This window comes from Adiantum capillus-veneris, chromosome 14 (genome assembly GCF_014529385.1).
Source record: "Adiantum capillus-veneris isolate H3 chromosome 14, ASM1452938v2, whole genome shotgun sequence".
Taxonomy (NCBI): Eukaryota; Viridiplantae; Streptophyta; class Polypodiopsida; order Polypodiales; family Pteridaceae; genus Adiantum; species Adiantum capillus-veneris.
In genome coordinates, this window is record NC_140944.1 from 123,807,071 (window position 1) to 123,828,928 (window position 21,858).

At 49.4% G+C, this 21,858-nt stretch overlaps 1 protein-coding gene across 9 annotated transcripts in view; it reads right to left on the reverse strand.

The window, feature by feature from the left end:
- Positions 1 to 21,858, reverse strand: part of LOC147443073 (uncharacterized) — a 224,755-nt gene that overhangs the window by 118,607 nt on the left and 84,290 nt on the right. The gene's annotated exons all lie outside the window — the stretch shown is intronic.

Here is a 21,858-nt window from a genome sequence, read left to right on the forward strand (position 1 = left end):
AAAACCGATTATTTCCCACAGATTATACTTTACGGGAGGACTACCTTCTGATTTACTCTAGAAGCCAACTCCAAACAATCTGAGCCATTTCTGGGCTTAAAACTCAGATTTGGCCAGGTTTACCTAGTCTTGCGCCCTTAAAAGTTCCCAAATTGAGCCAAGCTTTTGAATTCTTTAGAAATGATCTGAGCTCAGATCCTTTCTAGAATCTGCAGATTTTTGGTGCACTCAGGTGATTAGGGGCACCTTGGGGACATCCTAGCACCTCAATTCTGATGAGGTCTTGACCTAGTGTTTAGAAACAATCTTGAGTACCAGAGAAGTCAATTCTGCACCTGTGGAGGTCTTTTGGCAATTTGTTTTGCACTCCATCGATATATACAAGGAGAAGTAAGGTCTGACCCACATAAGTCATCTAGAATCAGCCCAATAGGTGCCCACACAGGTGGGACTCCTGACTCTGATGAGTCTTTGCAAAGGAGGTAAATGCCCTTGTTTCCAATCCCCTCATCCAATCTCCTTTGATGACATATTCATAATGGCCTGTTGCAGTATTATACCACCATCATAACCTTACCTCAAAACACACATATGCCCATACAACGGCCTTGGCATCAACTTGATGCATACATCTCTATACAATGCCTTCTTCCCCTCCTTGTGCTCTTTTCAACATTAGGTTGAGATTATTCTCCACGTATATAGGTATGCCCTCAAGTACCCTTGGGCACTATCTTTGTCATAAAAGTGGTCCACTGTTGTTTCTTCCCTAAACAGGAGGAGCAATGAGCACAGCTTTAGTGTATCCTTCCTTACTCTTCATCAAGTGTCCAAGATTTTGGCACAATCTTTTGCCGCAAGTCGCGAAGTCCATACAGTCTGCCACGTCATCAGCCGTCCGCGATTTTGAGCTTCTTGCTTTATTTTTATAGGTTTTAGGCCCTTCGGGGTACCATAAGTTGGGAACAACTTTATTCACAAGTTCCATAACTTGATGGCCCTTCTGTCCCTTTAGGCCATGCCACATCATCACTTTGTGACATACCCCCCTCTTGAAAGAATTGTAATCGCCCTTGAATACGTCTGCAAAACAGACACATCACAGAAACTAGTTCAGCAAACACGGACTCTTAAGTGCCGACCACATACATCCAACACTTGCACGAAGACGATAGTCATTGAACATTCACATCACTATCCCTGTCGAGATCTTAGATGAGAATCATGATCATGGTAACTTATTTAGCAATCACACCCAGACCGTGCTGGAACAATAGCGGGTGCCTATCCAGAAACAATAGCCGTGAGCGGGGGCGTCAAAAAAGCAAGGGGAAGAGAGAAAGGGCTGGCGGCAGCTTGTAGAGAGAGAAGAGAGAGTTTGCGCTGCCCTTTTGGGCTGTTTTTAGCAGATTTGGAAATCGCTTGCTTCGGCCTTGCTTTATTTTTATGTGAGCTGCCCACGTATTAAGTGGGCAGCCGGTCAATTATTTTGAAGTGTGAATTTGTTTAAAAACTCAAAAGAACTCAGTGAGCTGAAAACTGATGCCACACAACATTTCCCAAGCGTCCTCGGTTGCAATTCTTAGGCACGGATGCAATGCAAACACAGATTCCTCGTGGGAAAGCATCTGCTTTTCCCGAAAAAGACTTCAAAAATATTCGGCAATTGAAAAAAAGCTTCTCAGAACCCATCTTTATTCGTGTGCTTGCATCTTTATGAGTATTACATTTTCAAGGTGGAATATTCCCTTTCTCATGCTCCCCTCACCCATCATGTGACGCATTAGGAATATCTGTTTCCCGGTCTCTCCTACCGAACTAACGGTACAACCCCTTCATGATGCTTAATGTCACACATCGTATGACACATCAAAGTTGTCCGTTCCTGATGGCTTTTAATAATTCCAGTAGATCTACAATTCCTAACCTTAGGGTTCAAGTGAACACAATTAAATATCTAATTTCAATAAAAAGAAATAACTCAAAAAACTAATAAAATAGTCCATTTACCAACAGTTGCTCCGGCTTTCTATCCACTTGCACCTCACCTTTGCAAGGTCTCAATAGACTCACATAAAATGCATTGTGAATCTTCCAAGCATCTAGTAACTTCAGCTTGAAGAATATATCATTGATCTTTCCTTGAATCTCGAAAGGGCCATAGTATCGCATACTTAGCTTTGGAAAAAGCCACTCCTTACCCTTCCGTTTCCGTAGGCGTGCCTTCTCAAACCATAAAAGCACCCAATTATCCTCCCTTAGCTGCAAGTCACGTCGATGCTTGTCTGTTGCCTTCTTATGCCATGCTTGAGACTTCTCGAGAGCCTCGCGCACCTTAGCAAAAGCATTGTCAAGATCCTCAGTGTACTGATCTGCTTTAAAATCTTATCTTTGCTGCTTAGCATAGGTGGAACCTTCTTAACACCCTTGATAATCTCAAATGGTGCCTTCCACGAAGACGTATGAACCGTATTGTTGTAGGCAAACTCCACCAAGGGCAAATACTTCTCCCATTGAGTCTTCTGATCAGGGATGTACAGCTTCAACAAGTCCAAGACCATTGAATTTGCTATGTCCGACTGCCCATCTGTCTATGGGTGAAACAAGGACGAGAATTGTAGTTATGTGCCAATATTCTCCCAAATTGATCTCAAAAACAGGCTCGTAAAGCGGGGATCTCTATCCAAAACTATAGACTCAGGCATACCATGTAATCAAAAAATCTGCGAGACAAACAGTTTAGCCAAATGAATGGGTTTAACTGTCGTCTTTACCGAAATGAAATGAGTCTGTTTGCTGAATCCATCGATGAGTGTCCAATGCCATCGTGCCCACTTTAAGTTTTGGACAGATAAAAAATGAAGTCCATTTCTACACTTTCCCCACGTCGGCTAAATATGCGTAGAGTTTGTAAAAGACGTGGTGCCTATGCCTATCAAACTTGACCTTTTGGCACACTAAGCAACTGCAAACAGACTCGTCCACATCCTTTTTGAGCATCGGCTAGTAGAAGTTTCAAGTACCTCTCCACACCTTTCAAGGTTGTGTCTATGCTGCGATGACCTAGAAAAGGTGGACAGTGACACTGTCAAAACCTTGTTCCTCAATGCTTGGGTAACACACAACATAGTTTTCTGCATCATGTAGCTGCAACTGTCTCCCCACTTTGTAATCGGTCAAAGATGTCTGCAAAATTTGAATTTGTGACGTATTGGTCTACCATACCCTTGAAGCTCTAGTAGTAGTAAATCACCGAAATACCCGAAATCTGTGGCTTGCAAGACAATGCATCTACCACCAAGTTCTTCTTTCCCTTAACACGGACGATCTGAAAGTGAAAGTGCAACAAGCTATTTCCCCATCTCATTTGTTTGTCCGAAAGTTGTTTCTGAGATAAGAAGTATCGTAAACTCTGATGATCTCTAAACGCAGTAAAGTCAACTCCGAGTAGAAAATATCGCTACTCATGGATAATTGCCAAAAGCTCTTTCTGATAAATCTGTACAACCCAGTCTAGTCGTGAAAACATTTTGCTCTCATAAGCTACAACCTAGCCCTCCAACATTAAGACCGCTCCCAGACTGCGACCTTAGACATCACAGTAAACCTCAAATGGATTTTGCAAATTTTGTAGTACTAATAGTGGACCAGTTGTTAACTTCTCTTTAAGAGTTTTAAAGGTTGCAATCTCAAATGGTCCCCAAGAAAAAGAAACCCCTTTTTGTGTCAAAATATGCAATGGAGAAGCAATCTCCACAAATTTTCGGATGAGCTGCCGATAATATGAGCACAAACCCAAAAGCTTCAAACTTTGTGTACATTCTTCAAATCTGGCCAATCTCGAATGGTATCAACGTTCGCCGGGTCCATTTTTACACCCTCTGCAGAGACAATGTTTCCCAAAAAGTGTATCTCTAGCAAGAAAAACTCGCCCTTTTTCCCATTAACTACCGGTCGATGTTGCCGCAGTGCCTAGAAAACGATGTCTATGATCTGCCTCACTCTTGGAGAATACGATGATGTCATTAAAAAAGTGTCCACAAATGACATGTACTCTCTAGAAAACTTGTCTATCATCCTATTGAACTTTGCAAGAGCATTCGTGAGACCGTAAGGCGTCACCAAATACTCATACAATCCAAAGAACGTCCTGAACGCGGTCTTGTATACATATCTAGAAGCGATCCAGATCTGATGATAGCCACTTTCTGTCGATTCTGCTCAAACATGTAGATTCCTGTAGCCCATCCGGTATATCATCAATCCTAGGTATTGGAAACCTGTTCTTGATGGTGTTTTTGTTGAGAGCTCTATAGTCAAATCACATTCTCCAAAATTCATCCTTCCTTAATACTAACAACACTGGCGAGCAGTAAGGTGATGTACTAGGCTGAATGAGACCCTTCTCTAGAAGATCTTTCACTTGGTTCATGATTTCCTCGTCTTGGGCTTGGCTAACTCGGTAAGGTGGCCGGTTCGGTGGCGTGCTGTCGAGAATCAAATCAATGGTGTGATCTTCAGGACACTGCGGAGGTAACTCTCCCAGTAAGCCTTAAGAGAAACAATCAGTTTGAGCTTGCAGAAAGTCTTGTCATTCCTTCTCAAGGTCGGATAAGTTTGATGTTTTATTGTCATCTAGCTCATGTACGTAGATTGAATAAACAAACACACTTGTTTTCATTAATTTGGAAATGGTCGAAGCCGATACAAGTGGGACGGACTCGCCCTTTAATTTTACATCAAGCTCTATATCTCTACCCTTTTCATTCTTCAGTGTCACTTTTCTAGCCCTATAGTCAAGCACAACACCATTCTTGTGGAACCAGGGAATTCCCAAGAGGACGTCACACCCTTTCAAAGGCATGATGTAAAAGTCCTCGTGCCCTAAATACCCCTCACAATGCAACTAGGGTTTTCCTATGACACTTGTAATGGCAACATCTCCTCCTAGTGCTAATACGACCTCGGCCGGTGGTCCCATTTCCCTTGGCATAATTCTAAGTCAAGCCGCCAATTCAATCGAAATGACGTTGGCCTTGGCTCCTCCGTCGAAGAAGATAAGGGCTTCTTGATCTCGCACTTTGCCCCACGCTCTGGAGAGCTGCGTACTTTCATCCATTTGTTTAGGGCTGGTCTCCACAAAATCTACGGCGAGTCTTGCTTTTGTCTTTCCTTTCTTTGTTCGCTCCTTTGCTGCTCTTGAACTCTCTGGCTTGTCCTCTACCTGATCATTAGACGCTTAGTTGTTGGGCGCTTGGCAAGCACATGCCCTTGTTCCTTGCATCCGTATCATTTACCTCTTTGTAATACTCGGCTCGCTGCTTTGCTGACAATTGAGAGCCAAAAGGATTCTTCTTTTGTTACTTTCCCTTCCGCCTGTTATCGTTGTTCGATTCTTGCTCGGTCCTATCTGTAGGGTAAGCCAAAGTGTCTGTGTGCATTGCAAATCCTTGCTTGGCATGTCCCATTAGCCGCTGCATGGACTCAGACCCTCTACAAACCAAAACTCCGATCTCTTTGGGTAGCCCACAGCAGAATCGCTCAATTTGTTGCTTGACGGTGATTTTCTTAAAGAAGAGACAGGTAGAAAAGTATCCCAAAATCTCCGACAATAGACATCCAAAGTGTCTTCCTTGGTCATCCTCAAATGATTCCCTCTTCCTCGTATTCCTGAGTGAGCCATGAAGAAGTCAAAACCCGCTTGAATTGTAGCCACTTCGTTGGTGCTTCCCTACTTAGCAGTAGGGTAGACCACTATGTTTGTGCATTCCCTTTGAGATAGGACGCCGCTCTTCGTACCTTGGAGTGCTCTGACTAGTGCCCTCCCGAATAAGCGATGTCAATATGTTGGATGAAAGAGAGGGTTTTGTGGGTATCCTTAAAGCCAAAAAACGTATCAAACTTTAAAGGTTGCCCACCCTCCTTGGCCTCTTGCCCTTGTCCTCGACGTAGTCATACTGGTTGGTTCGATATAGGTACTTCCTCTTCATTGTGTACATCGGCTCTTCGGAATCCACGCTCTCAAAGGACGAGGAGTCCTCGACCGAACTGTCAAAGTGCTTCTGATATCTTCTATGGAATTTGCTCTTCTTTGCCTTCTTCTTGCCTTTGTTATGTCTCTAAGTCTTTCTCCTCTTCTTGTTCTTTATATCCTCATCGTTGGAGTCAGAGGAAGACTAACTCTCCGAACTAACAGAAGAAGATGAGAATGAACTGGAAACACCCTCAAATCGAACACGTTTCTTTGGCGTACTGGTAACCTCAAAGGTAGATTTTCGACCCAAGAAGCCGGGATAGTCTGCTGACCCACTCTTCTTCCATGGCTGCCTCTTAGTCTTCATGAGTGCTGACTCGTCGCTCTACAGCTTCATCAAATTCATCCTCTAAGTACACCCTTTGTTTTGGTATCGACGGTGTAGATTTCTTCTTCAAAGCCGGCTTGAGAGGCGAGCGGATGGCGGCACGCCTGTAGCGGAGATAATGTGTCGTGCTCTCTATAGTGGGTGCTCCTCAGCGCAATGTGCGTGAAATCTCACTCCAACAAGATGAAAACACAGAAGACGATGAATAACACAACGAACACGACTCAGCAGTAGAACTTGAATAGCATGGGACTCAACTAACTCAAGAGACGAGTACAAACCCTGGCATGGCAGCACACTCAGCTCCAGCCCAGAACTCACAGGTACCTGGGGGGTGTTGAGGCTCAAATGTGTAGGGATGGTGCAGACGTGTTGTGTATGAACTCAAGATGCTAGACTCTAGACCAATGACCACACAAAGTAGATGATGATGTGATCCGACAACTAGAACCAACCACACATATGTACCACCATAAGGAGCCACCAACGGCTAACAAATATCCGGTCCAGCTAAGTCTATCTCCAAACTCTGGCGGTGGTGGTTCGGCCACGCTGTCGACTAAACACCACTCGAATCTCTGCCACGCATCATTGCCCAGATGAGAGTCGGTCCAGTGCGAACTCCAGCCCAACTGTAATGCCTGTCCGGTGTGAACTCCAGCTCAGCTGTACTAATTGCCTCTCACATGCCAATGACATTGTAGCCCTTCTACAGGTCATATGTACCACCATAAGGAGCCACCAACGGCTAACAAATATCCGGCCCAACTAAGTCTATCTCCAAACTGTGGCGGTGGTGGTTCGGACACGGTGTCGACCAGACCACCACCCGTATCTCTACCACGTGTCAATGCCCAGCGAGAGTCCGTCCAGTGCGAACTCCAGCCCAACTGTAATGTCCATCCAGTGTGAACTCCAACCCAACTGTACTAACTGCCTGTCCCATGCCAGTGACATTGTAGCCCTGCTGCAAGTTGCCCGCCACAAGACCACTCACTGTTTCGGTGAGAGAAACACTGAAACTAGAAAGAACACTAAACTAGCAGAAAAATGCAGCTCCATCTGAAGAAGTTGATGTTTGGAGAAGATATTGAGTTCTGAGGAGAAAGAGACCAATGTAGATGGTTGCAGAACATAATGAAGTATGGACAGCCCTGCCACAATGAGATAAGCCAGGACACAGTTGGGAGGTGAATTGGGCACTCTAGTCTCTGCCACAATGGCTAGCCCAAGGCTTGAGCCAACAAGCTTGTAGCAAGAGTGAAGTAGTAAAATTGAATCCTCTCTCTCTCTCTCTACAGCTCGGACGTTTCTTACTAGAGATACAGAGCCATCGGGACACACTACTACAGCCACGCACAGCTACACAGACAGAGGGGAGACAGTCGCAGCTCACAGACTTCTTTCAGAGGATTGCCACCCCTACCTCACCAGATACTCAGAGAGGAGTGACACTCCCACAGGCGGAGGTGAACCGAGCTAGACGACGACCGCGAGTCACAGGCTACAGGGGCGTGAGCTCCCACCACCGACAGATCGAGGAGATCCGAGCCTGGGAGCGCCGTGCCACTGAGGAGCGAGTAGCTCAGATGAGGGCCGACCCGACAGCTTTCATCCGGGTAGCCTTGGCACCAACCCCGCCCATGTACCACATCTTACATCCCCCCATTTGTACAGGATGGAGCTAGAGAGCTTGATGCATTCTCATGATTGTACTACCTTGAGCATATAGACATGCATATACCCCTAGAGATAGAACCCCATCCCTCCTCAGATACTCCATTACCTACATTCAGTTCAGTTTTGTATCAGTTTTGTTTCATTTGTCTTTCCGATAGACGGATGACATACACGCCATGTACATTTGATTTGTCTCATAGGCCGATTTCGGCCTGACATAGACGTTAAAAATCTTTCTTTCTTTCTTTCTCTCTCTCTCTCTCTCTCTCTCTCTCTCTCTCTCTCTCTCTCTCTCTCTCTCTCTCTCTCTCTCTCTCTCTCTCTCTCTCTCTCTCTCATATACTCCACAAGCCACACACACTCTTCCATTGTGTGTTGTGCACACAAGTCATCTCCTTCTCCAAGCTTGAGAAGTGGAGAGCCTACACCAACACCCCTTGGCTATGGAATGCAAATCCAACCAAGAGTTATGCTTAAAGCAATGCTTATCAATCTCTCCATCTTCATAATCACTATGCTAAGGTATGCTCTAAGAGTGATTATATGTGAGGAGACTACTTCTTTCTTGTAGAGATACATCTTCTTCTCTTCATCTTCCTTACTCCCTGTTAGCTCTCTCCATCTTTGATGGTGTTTGAGGTCTTGGGATCCAAGGAAAGCACAAAAGCTAGTGGAAATGCAGCCAAAAGGAGTAGGGGGTCCGGTGGCTACAAAGAGTCGTCTTTCTCGAGATAATTTTTCAAAATGTGGCTAGAGGTAGGTAGGGGCTAGAGGGAGGAGCTGGGTAAGGGTTAGAAAGATACACTTCCTTAAAGCGGTGAAAATAGGGACAATCTTGAAATTCTTCCAAAGCTTTTGCTGATAATTACTCTAGCACATGCGTGAATTTGCCGATTTTTCAAGCAACCTCAAAATTTAACCTAGATTTTGGAATTTAAGTTGGTGGAATACACTAACCCGGATTTTTTCCGGACACTGCCTAACAAGGAGCGAGGGTGAGGGGGAAGGGTAAGGGGGGGTGGGGAGGGTGGGGAGGGGAAGGGGAAGGGGAGCTGGGTAGGGGTGAAGTGGATTGGGTAGGGGCAAGGGAATTAAAGAGGGGCGAGAAGGGAGGGTAGGGGCGAGGTCAATAGGGTAGGGGTGAGAAGAGACGGTAGGGGCGAGGGGGATTGGGTAGGGACGAGAGTGGGAGGGTAGGGGTTAGAGGGAATGGGTAGGGGGCGAGTGTAGGAGGGTACGGGCAAGGGGGAGGCTAGGTTTAGGGTAGGGGCGAGTGAGGAGAGGGTAGGGGCGAGGTGGGAGGGAGGGGGTTAGATAGGGGCGAGAGGGGTCGGTAGAGGCGAGGGCAAGGAAGAGGTGGAGAGGGGGCGGGTAAGAAACAGCCAAGAGCAAGAGAATGCTCAACAATGAGAACATAGCAGATGCCATGACCTGAGTTGTCACAATGGCAGCACCAACAACTACAACAAACTTCCTCCTGCTGCGGTCCTTGGCACGCTCACCAAGTTTAAATGCTTTTACTAAAGGGCCAAATGAGCAATCAACCTCTGTCACTTCCACACTTGGTGTTGGCTCAAGTGGCTCATTGGGCTCAGTTATAGTAGAAACATCCGAAAAGGGTGTGACCTCAGGCAAAGGTTGAATAGATAGTCCATAACAAGGCATAGACTTGGTAGCTTTCAACCACTCTAACAGATCTGCGTCTGACGATTCAGGTGGATTAGGTTGTTCCAATTCAAGGTTGGATTCCATTGAGAAAGAACTATGTTGTACTACTGGATCCATTCCTCCTCCAAGTCGAATGGGTTTCATGGGGGAGCCAGGAGTATGTATCCACATTGCATCATTTCCCCAATCATGCAATGCTTTAGTGTGTCGAAGCCATGGTCTACCGATGAGCAAGGGCAATCCTCCCTCAACTTGGGAAAGACGAACCACAACAAAGTCCAAGCTAAAGGTGAAGTCTTGTACCTGCAGAGACACCTTGTCCACTATGCCCATTGGGTAGACTATCCTCTGGTCGGCCAATGTAACTGTGAAGGGAGCTCGGCGGGTCAACTGCAGACCTAAAGCCAACATAGTGAACTCGGGCATCAGGTTGATGCCAGATCCACCACCCACTATCACTCCTAAGAAATGCCACCCCAAGACGGACATGGTGAGTCGAGGGCTTCTATAATCATTAAGGTGAGCAATGGGATGGGATATCATATAGCACTCTGATGATTGCACTAGGAGGTGTCTGCCACTAGGACCTGCTCCGGGGTAAAGTGATTGTGAATAACTGCAAGGGTGAGGCTAACAACTAGACACATTCAGAGAGGTTCTCGAGCTGCTCATTGCTGCTGTAATCCCCCCCCCCCCCAGCGCTGCCCACCTGCCCCCCCGCTAGCCCTCGCTACCCCCCTCACTGCTCTGCTCGCCCACGCGCTGCCCTAACCCTGTTGTAGCAGCTCGCGCTACTGCTGCTGCTGCAGCCCCGCCCGCCTTTTCCGCCCCTGCCGCCTCTACCGCCAGCTGCCCTCCCCTTGGTGCAGTCGCTCCCGCCATTGCCGCCCCCGCCTTTTGCTGCCAGCACTCCCGCATTACCCCCCCCCCCCCCCCCCCCCCCCCCCCCCCCCCCCGGCCCGCCTGCTTTTTATTTCCTCCCAGTTGCATCCTGCAAATCGGTACCTACAGCATTGAGTCCATTTTGGGGCAGTGCTTTGCGTGCCAAGTTGCAGATTCCGCCCACCGTCCTCTTCTTACGCAACAGCAGTAGACACAGATGGAGGCTCCAGCTTCGCCACAGAGGGACCCGCCTGAAGCCCCCTTGCCTGACCCCGCTAAGCCCACCATTCGACTTGCTCTTTTGCCGACAAAGCAAGCGAGCCTTGCCGCAGAGGTAGAGCGTTTGCAGGCGACTTCGGTCATCTGCAAGGTTCTCGGCACCCAACCTAGCAGAGGAGAGCTGCGAGACCTTCTCCAGGCCCGCCTTCTCGTAGACGTGGGCAAGATCTTGGATGTCCAGATTCTCAGACGGGGGTACTACCAGATCGAGTTCGAGACCTCCGAGATGGCCTCCAAGGTCATAGCTATGAGTCCACTAGCCATCCGAGCATCGCGCGCCCACTTTCGACAGTGGCGACATGGTTTTGACCCGACTTCGGATGTGCTAGTAGAGGAGGCAGACATACCCATCTCAGTCTGCTTTCCGGGTTTACGGAGGGAGTACCTACCACTTCTCTCCAGTATTGGCTCCGCTATCGGGACTGTCCTGGAGAGACCTCGTACGGCAGCATCAGTAGCTGCCAAGGCGGCTGGCATCCCCTCAGTTAGAGTTTTGGTCAGAGATACCCACACGCTCCCGAAGGTCATCCTTCTGCCTTGGGTGAGTGGGGGTTGGTTTAGACAGAGTGTGGAGTACTCGGGTCTCCCAAACCAGTGCTTCATTTGCAAATAGATGGGCCACCTAGCGAAGGCCTGTCCACGGAGGCCACGACCTGCACCTCAGCCTCAGCCTGCCAAGGCTGGGCCGCAGCCTCAACCAGCGGCACAGCGCACAGATTCAGAGCCACCCTCCAAGCCTGGGGCTCCAGCTGAGGAGAGGTGGCAGCAGGCCCGTGGCCGTCGACGCCAGGGGCCACAACGACAGCCTGGCACTCATAGTGGCCCTCAGGTGCCTACTCAGCAGCAGTGGGTTCCCACTGGGAACCGCTTTGGTCCTCTTGAGCAGGAGGAGCCCCCTACGCAAGCCTCCACCTCCGCTTCACCCTCGCAAGCCGCCCCACCTTCAGCGTTCCCCTCCTCCTCGTCATCCTCCCCCCCGCCCTCTGCTCCCGTCCACTCCCCACCTCGCCCCTCTACCTCTGTCGCCCCACCCCACTTTTCTTCCCCTCCGCCCCCCCGAGCTCCCTCTCCCCCCCCCCTCCTGCTCCAGTACCACAGTCAACTCAGGAGACTGGTCCCTCACCGGCGGCTAGGAGATCTCTTGGCAGTGCCTTTGCCACGAGTTGCCTAGCGAGAGAGGGTCAGCCCTTCTTGTAGCCCCCTCTGCAGATTCAGATATCTTCCCTTGCAGCTATCCCTCGTCGTCTGACGAGCATTCACCTCCGACGCCGCTGGGATTTCTTCAACTACGGCTTCACTCGCTTTCTCGGCGATTCCGCAGCAGACCACGAGGCAACCTGCTTCAGGGTCCATACTTTGTTCCTCGTCGCTAGGGGGACAGAGGCCTTGGACTCAGCAGTTGGTTTCTCCTTCCCCCTCTGTGGTAGGACCGAGACAGAGTGGTCCCTCAACTCAGTGGTGGGATGGTTGCATACACAGGTTCTCGAGTTCTCTCACCACATGGGAGAACTTAGAGTTACAGATATGCTGCAGACTTTCTGGCCATTGGCCAAGTTTGCGGTGACACCCCCAGACTCAGCAGGATGTAGGCACATTGTGGTGTACTTCTTTGCTGATACGCAGTGTTTGCCTTGCTATGTATACATTCATGAGGACTCCTGGACAGAGGAGGTTGCTTTACACACAGCTCGCTCTGCTTGCGCTTGGGCTAGGCACTCACTGCACTCACACCTATCTAGGACGCTCGGATGGGGATTACTCCCCATCCAAGCCAGCCTCGAAGATGGCCCGTCTTGCTGTTGCGGCAGCATCTGTTCTCTCTCGCTCCCCATGAGGATCGTCTCATGCAACATGCAGGGAGTACGTGGGCCCCAGTTTTAGCGACAGCGAGGCCGATTGTGTCAGGAGCTTCAGCGTTGCCTTGTGGGAGGAGAGATTGATCTCCTTATGCTTCAGGAGCACCATCTGTGTGAGAGCCGCATTCGGTGATGTGGTCAGATTTTGCGTGGATGATTTGATACCTTTTGGTCAACTGCTTTTGGTCCTGGAGGCATCCAGGGTGGGGTATGTATGACTATTGCGGACTCATTGCAGTAGGCCATTGTGGGCAGAGGGATTATTGTGCCAGGCGAGGCTCAGTGGATTACTATGCAGGTTTAGGGTGGCCTTGTGGGCTTCTTGAACATCTATGCGCCCAAAGTAGCGAGTGCTCGTGCAGAGTCTTGGTCACAGATTGTTGAGACTTTGCCGCAGGCCGATCATTGGTGTATAGGAGGGGACATCAACATGTTGGAGGACCCCTCTGACAGGATTGATGCCAGCCATGCTACTGTGCATGGAGTCGAGTTGGCAGCTTGGGAGAGGCTGTGTATGACTTTGAGGGTCTCGGATACATGGCAACACTCTGGTTTTGTGAGGCCCCCAGACAGTCTCGCCTTCTCTAGATCGGACCACAGATTGGGAGGAGTGAATCTATCGCGGATAGATCGCTTCTACACTAGTGACCATTTCAGTGACTTGGGGGGATCAGTGGGCATCCTGGCAGGGACATCCTTCTCGGACCATGCAACAGTGATCCTCACAATGGCAGACAGGCAGAGGAGTGGGAGCACGATGCTTCGCATCCCAGAGCGGGTCTTATTGGACTCAGCACTCAGAGAGAGGGTAGAGGCTCTCTGGACAGAGGGCATGGACAGCCAGGCTCTACCTGCAGACAGAGTGTCCTTAGGCCTAGCTTAGCTTAGCCACTTTTTTCTCCAGACAGTCCCTGGTTGAGGAGCAGTTACAGCAGCCTCGACAGGAGCTTGCTTGCACAGAGGAGAGGCGTCATGAGTTTGCCTTTCACCGACAGGCATCTCAGTGGACTTAGGTGGGTGACAGAGTGACAGGTACTTTCTTTGAGACAGTGGGACCTCGGCACTCGCATGCCAAGGTCAATCAGTTGAGGAGTCCCGATGGGTCAGTTGTTTGAGAGCCCGAGGATATGCATGCAGTTGCTACTGACTTTTACCGTGAGTTATTGACGGCTGAGCCCCAGTCAGAGTGGCACGATGCATGCAGGGAGCAGGTTTGGGCACAGATGCCTTGTCTTGTGACTGAGGAGATGCGCCAGAGGCTAGAGATGCCTCTTCAGCTTGAGGAGCTGCACACGGCTCTTAGGGACCTCCCTCGTGGTAGTTGTCCAGGTTAGGATGGGCTGACTCCCAGCTTCTTCTTGGAGTACTGGGACCTGCTTGGCCCAGATCTTTGTAGTGCCTTTCAGTACATTCTGCACACAGGAGTGATGCCGGATAGCATGAGTGAGGGCCTGATTTACCTCATTCCAAAGGAGGGTGGCTCCTTGGATGAGATTCGACAATGGCACCCCATCACCATCCTCAACTCAGCCTACAAAATTCTTGCCAAGGCTCTGATTTTGAGGATTCAGCCACTTTTGGAGAGCCTTATACATGGGACTCAGACAGGTTTTGTCAAGGAACGCAGTATCCTTGACAACATCTTCACTTTCTGGGAGGCTTCTGCCCTGGCACGGCTCCGTGCGAAGGACCTTGTGATTCTTCTTCTCGATTTTGAGAAGGCATACGACAGAGTTGACTGGGACTTTCTAGAGGGCACTCTACGCAGGATGGGCTTCTCAGATGCTTGGATCAGAGGGGTGTCAGCTTTGTACAGACAGACTCACAGTCAGGTGCTTTTGGCAGGAGGTAGAGGTGAGCGCTTCATGCTCACACGATCGGTCAGACAGGGTTGTCCTCTTGCCCCCTTTCTCTTTCTGTTCTATGCGGAGGCGATGAGCAGATTTTTGGTGTCACAGCAGGTTGGTCTGACGGGCTTAGCACTCCCTATACAGGGGGATGAGCTTCTGGACGCTGAGTTTGCAGACGAATCAGCCTTGTACTTGAGGGCCAGGAGGCCAATCTGCACAGATGTGAGCAGGCTTTGGAGACCTTCTGTTGTGCATCGGGCGCACTGATCAACTGGAGAAAGACAGTGGCTTTCTCGGTTGGTAGTGCTCCTGTGCCAGATTGGATGCCACGAGAGGGTTTCAGGTGGATTTTCCCAGGGACTGCAATTCGGTACTTGGGTTGTCAGGTTGGTTTGGACTTGTCCCCCGAGCAGCAGATTGCTCCTCTTCTCCTGTCCATCAGGAGAAAGCTGTTACATTGGAGCTCAGCACGACTTTCGCTGGCTGGTAGAGTAGTAGTTGCTACCAAGGTGTTGTTGGCGACTATCTGGTACATCACTTCTTGCTGGATCTTCTCGAGTTCTTGTATCAGTCAGGTTGAGAGGCTGATCAGGAACTTCCTTTGGTCAGGTCGTGAAACTCAGATTGCCCGAGCCAAGGTGGCTTGGTCCGTCATCACACTTCCTTGTTCTCAGGGAGGGCTTGGGATCAATGATCCAGCACAGCAGAGCAGAGCCCTTCTTGGGAAGTTCGTCGTCAGAGGACTTCTTCCAGGCGAGGAGCCCTAGAAGGAGTTCTTGCTGTAGAGGCTTCGTGCCAGGGTGCCTCAGTCAGGAGGCCCCTGGCAACCTTCAACCATATGGATCTTTACAGAGTTGCGCCGAGTTGGTTCGAGCAGGAGACTGGAGGACCGCTTCGCTGTGAGTTTGCTTCGATCTTGGGAGCTCTTACGGTGTGGCCTAGAGCAGAGACAGCCGACGTGCACGGAGGAGCGCCTACGGCAGCCCCTCGTCTGGAACCCCATGGTTAGCACTCAGAGAGGCCACTTGGTTGGGAGTCAGCCTCATGTTTCTTGGGGTCCCATGGCAGCAGGCCCAGCGCGCTCTCTAGGTGACTGGCTAGAGTTCACAGGTTTGTCAGAGGAGGTGCAGGGTTTACAGCTACAGGGCATGAGAGGGGTGCAGAGTATGTGTCAGGACATCTCAGAGTCAGTTCCACCTGAGTGGGTCACGCCTCTCGAGCCAGTAGCACCCCGGTGGATAGGAGCCTTCACACAACTAGAGGTTCTCATTTCAGTCACGGCCTGCTCAGAGACTGTCCTAGCCCTGTTCTTCGAGCTTCAGGGTGGGGGACGATTACAGCGAGTTGCAGTAGAGGCCCCGCAGGTAGCAGAGTGCTGTTTCCAGAGGATCCGAGTTGTGGGCACCTGTGGGAGGACTTGCGTCATAGACCCTGACCCAGCAGCTCTTGAGACTGGACACTAGAGGCTATGGGCTTGGGAGTGTTGTCCACTGGCAAGAGTACAGTGGGATCTTGGTGAGTGGCTATGGAGGGACCCCCTCTGTTTTGCAGACCGCCCAAGAGTCCCCTTCTTTCACTACACTGTTCGGCTTGGACGTCATATACTTGCAGCACAGAGAGAGGCCCGCCCCGCTGCAGCACGTCATTGGCACGAGGAGGGCCTCACAGTCGAGTTCTTGGCAGACTTTTGGCAGAGGCTGTGGGACTCCAGACAGCCGAGGCGCGTCACTTTGTTTTAGTGGTTGCTTGCACACAGAGCCACGGCAGTAGGGAGTTGGCTTGTGCATTGTGGTCTCTCAGCCGCATGTGCAGCTTGTGACGAGTTGGTGGAGAGTCAGCGTCATTGTCTTTGGGACTGTCCCTAGGCCCAACAGGTGTGGCTCCGAGTTCTTCGGCTGATACCTGCTCTCTCCACGGCTCGACAGTACACTTGGGGGGCAGCGGCCTGGTCCACACTCACCGGCCCGGCACTTCAGTTTGAGTTGTCTTCCGCCAGCAGGATGATAGTGATGCAGGGGGGGCGACCTACACTCCAGCCTGCTACAGAGCTTACTCCACAGGAGTGGTGCAGTGAGAGAGAGGAGTGTTGGGAGCTCATCAGTGGCCTGACACTTTGGTTCATCTGGCAGGCCCGCTGTTTCCGCATCTTTGAGGCTCGCCCTATGCCACCAGCAGAGACTGTTCGTGACTTTTGGCTAGAGCTGATCCATACTTTCAGAGGACAGCTTGAGGGACTACAGGGTAGCTCCGACCGCATGCGGGAGCGCCGCGAGGCTTTCCTTCGACTCTGGCGCCCTGGGCCTTTCTACACCAGTCCAGGGGGTGCTCAGATGGCACTACTGTCCACCTATGTGGCTCTTCCCTCCTCCCATCTCTTGATTTAGCCTCATTGTATATATGGTGTTTTTTCATTGGGAGAGTCTCCCCATCATGCTTGTTGTAGCCCTCTCTTGCAGAGGTGGATGTAGCCCTATGGCCAGTTTTCATTAACTAATAAAAGGATCTCTTTTCTCGGAAAAAAAAAAATAACTGCAAGGGTGTCACTTCTAAAAGTCGCATCTAGCCGCAGCATGTCAGAGAGCGACACTTGTTGGAAGGTGTTCTTCAAGATTGTCTCTGCTGTAAGCTTTTCTTTTTCTACAAGTGATTTCGCAGGCACCTTAATTTGTTGTAGGTCGGCTACTGCTTCTAGGAAAGCTTCATCAATATATGAGAGCAAAGATGAGGATCCTTGCTTGGCACGAGGGGATGGCTTGTCGACAGCTGGAAGCGGGGTATCCATTGGTGGGATCGTGGGAGGAAGAGGGAAATTGGTTGGAAGGCTGAGACCAAGGATGCCCTCCGGGCCCGAGTGAGAACACGAGTGGGCTCCTATACCTGCTTGAACTTGTCATTTGGGGCCACCACATGAGTAGAAGGTGATGGTTGAGGGAGGGTGCTAACTGATATCAGATTGATCTTGGGAAAGGTCAAATCATTTTGGCTTGACTTGGGCTCGAAGCCGTGGATGCACGAGGTATGAGACAATCCTTACTGTAGTGATCCTTCGCTTCAGGGCAATGATGGCACGGAGGGGACCCTTCAGGGAGAGGACACTTACTTTGGTAATGTCCATATTCCGCGCATCAATAGCACAAAATGGGCCGATTCAATGGGCAAGTCGAAGGGCGAGGTGGTACTTGCTCCTGGGACATGGAGTCGGAGGTGGAGGCGTAAAAGATTTGAGGAGATGAGGAGCATGGGCAACCTCCATTTCCTCAACCAGTTCTTCACCTCCTAGGTTACCTTCCCCTGTAAATTTCTCGCCCATTGTGTTACAGCCAACTCTTGAGCAACAGGCCCCTGCACAAACAGCCATGGAGGAGCTCACTAGCGTTCTGGCTAAGGTGAATATTACGTTTCCGACTTTCAAGGGTCTCTCCACCGAGGATGCCGACGACCATGCCAGGAGATTTGTTACCCTCTGCAGGGGTCGTGGCCTCAATCGAGAAGACGCCTACTACTTTTCCCATCCACCTTAGATGGATTAGCAGACAAATGGTACAGTCAGTTTGCAGAAAATCACTTTACTTCTTGGGCCACATTAAGACAACAATTCTGTGAAGCTTCAGACCAAGGGACTTCCAAAAGAAGGTTCTGGATGAGTTGGCCAACCTGATGCTCCAACCCAAAGAGACTTTTGCAGAACTCATGACCAGAACCAAGTCTCTCGTCGCTAAGCTTCCTCAACAACAACGAGGTGAATTTATGGTTAAGAAGTGGGTGGAGAAGGCTCTTCCCAAAACCTCTCAGCAAAATTTCCGAGAGAGTCTCCAAACTGACACCACCCTGGAGGAGTTGTCGCAGCTGCTACTCGGATAGAAGGAGCTAGGAAACTGTTCACCGACCCCCCTCAGGTAGAGACCACCTCAGTCTTTTTGGAAAGTCTTTATGATCCTTTGATTTCTTTACGCAGGGAACTAGAAGCCCTAAAGTTACAGCGAGCTCTTCAAGAAGAGAGGTCCTTTAGCACAAAGGGTTGACGCTTCTTGTGATAGTACTTCAAAGAACTTCGTAGTGGGCTTTGTCGCACTTTTGACTGCCTTGTATGTGTCATGCAGTAACCAAAATCCCACCCAAGCTTTGGGCACGAAGACCTGTAACTTACTGAACACTAGTCCAGACGCCACTAGACCAAGGCGAGTGACTGTACCACTTGGCTAGACTTGGACGAGAGAGGACTAGACCGGGCCGAGAGACTACTAGACCAGGACGAGAGACTAGACAAGCAGGACGAGAGACTAGACAACCGGATCTAGAACTAAGCAGGTCAAGGTGAAACTAGATTGGACCAAGCTGAAGCAGCCCAACCCAATCGAAACCAACAAACCAACACAGAGAGCTAAAACCCAGTAGCTCCTCCCCTCGACTTTCCACGGAGTGAGACTTCAGTTGAGGTCCCACCGGGCGTGCCAAAAATGAGAGCACCTGTAGCGGAGATCATGTGTCGTTCTCTCTATAGTGGGTGCTCCTCAGTGCAGTGTGTGATAAATCTCACTCCAACAGGATGAAAACACAGAAGACAATGAATAATGTAGTGAACACGACTCAGTAGTAGAACCTAAACAGCATGGGACTCGACTAACTCAAAAGACCAGTACAAACCTTGGCATGGTAGCACACTCAGCTCTAGCCCAGAACTCACAGGTACAATGGGGGTGTCGAGGCTCAAATGTGCAGGGATGGTGCAGACGTGCTATGTATGAACTCAAGATTCTAGACTCTAGACCAATGACTGCACAAAGTAGATGATGATGTGATCCAACAACTAGAACCAACCACAAATATGTACCACCATAAGGAGCCACCAACGGCTAACAAGTATTCGTTCCAGCTAAGTCTATCTCCAAACTGTGGCGGTGGTGGTCCGACCACGGCGTCGACCAGACCACCACCCGTACCTCTGCTACGTGTCATTGGCCAGGCAAGAGTCCGTCGAGTGCGAACTCCAGCCCAACTGTACTAACTGTCTGTCCCATGCCAGTGTCACTATAGCCCTGCTACAACGCCATAGAGAGTGCACCTCGTCAATTGGGTGCTTCGCCAACAATTTCGCGTACTGGAAATTCTTGGAGTACTGAAGTACCTACCGAATAGAGGCGTCGATCTGCTGTTGATGCTGCATCTCCATTCTTTCATATTTTGTGGCTGGAGACGGACCATACTCTTCTCCCGAGTCGTCGGAAGGTGGTCGATGTTCATTCGAATCTCCATTGTTTCTCCCGTACCCGAGTGGTCGGGTGCAACAGTTTCCTCCTGGTGGGATTCGTCGACTGAATCCATGTGTGCTGCAAGTAAAGGGATCGGATCCTTCGTAGAAGAAGAATTGTCTGAGCTTTGATACCATTGTAATAGGCTTGGACACTCCAAGCTGAAGATCTAATGCAACATACGTGAGAGAAACTGAAAGCACTGAACAAAACGGAGAAAGCGGCAACACAGCACAAGGAAGTTATGTGCCCAGAAGTACTGGCCCCCGAAGACTCGTGCCCCTTCTCGATATTTCTTTATTATTATGCTTCCAAAGTTGCAATGTTCAAGGGTCCTTGCTCTCTCTGCAATGCTTCCAAGCTAACCTGTCACAGTGAGCGGCTCTGGCACACTTTATAAAGGTTCACGGTCAAAAGCAACACATGAAAAGCATCAAGTCTAAAAGATCTTGCCCCAAAAGCTAGCACCTTGTTGGGTTGTCCGTATGCGGTGCCACGTCAACATGTCAACGCGATTTGTGGCGCTAATCACAGAAGTCCATACAGCCTGCCACGTCATCAGCTGTTTGCATTTTTGGGCTTCCTGCTTTATTTTTATAAGTTTTAGGCCCTTCAGCTTGGGTACCATAAGTTGGGAACAGCTTTATTCATAGGTTCCATAATTTGGTGACCCTTCTCTCCCTTTAGGCCATGCATGTCATCACTTTGTGATAGTGTTTCGATCACTGTGAAGGCCGAAGAGAATTGGTGAATGATGTAGCAATCTCTTGGTGGGGTCTATAATACTTTTAGCCACGGCTACAAATGAATGAAAATGATTTTTGTGCACAAAGAATGAATTTATGAATTTAATGGTACCAATTATGAAAGGGCAAATTTTCCGGTGCAATGTGTCATTTGGAAATTTATCCGTGTCCGGATAGTATGATAAGTAGAACATTAGTCGGACGCACTGCAGAATAGTTTAGAATAAGAACATTAATAAGATGGTGTCCCTAGTTCGCTCAAAAATGCTATAATTTAATAGTTTTGTGGTGGCCGGCCACTTTCCTGGAAACACGACTTGGGGATCTGGCTGGAGCCGATAGACTGAATCGGGAAAGACATGAACTTGGGCGAGTTACTAATGCTCCAAATTGGCCAGAAAATCGGGTTTCAATGATCGTTTTTAATTGTAAAGTTTAAAAACCTTTTACACTCAGTGGCCGGTCAGTTTGAACCTGGCCAAAATTAATAAACATTAAAAAAACTCAGCCTTAGCGAGAGAAAAACTGCAAATCAGCCAGGAAAATCTCTCTCTCTCTCTCTCTCTCTCTCTCTCTCTCTCTCTCTCTCTCTTCCAAGCTACATGGACACTCATTTGTCTCATGGTCTGCGATGTGCTATTGGTCAGATTCGCACATCCTCACACCAGCTGGAGACTGAGACGGGTAGATTCAGAGGGATACCGCCAGAGTCTAGGATATGTCAACTATGCGGTAGAGAGCCAAAGACAGAGCTACACTACATATGCCACTGCACTGTGTATTATGAGATACGAGGGCGCTTCCATTGCTTATTCAGAGAGGGTTTTGGACCCCTAGATAGAGTCATGAGGTATCAGGATCAGAGATGCCTTGGCCTATATCTACTTGAGCTACACCGACATAGAGATAGTCTGTTGAGGAGACATGGAGTACGACAATCGCAGAGACAGATCACACACTTCTTTGGATCGAGGGAGCCAAGAGACCAACCACCAGCACAGGGTTGTACCCGCATTCATACGAGAGGCACCCTCATTGACAAGGCGATTGAGCTCGGGAGATCGAGACGACCACCACCGAGACACAAGAGCACACTACATCGACGGAGACTCCAGCAGAGGATCAGAGGCATTCTAGCACGACACCCAGATTGTCATTGAGTGCCTATTCTACATTTTCAGATTTCACATTTCACACTTCATTTTCAGTTTTCATTTTGACTTTCAGTACTTTTTGTACTTGTACTTCAGACATTGTATTAGATTCACCACTGTATCTGATGGTCT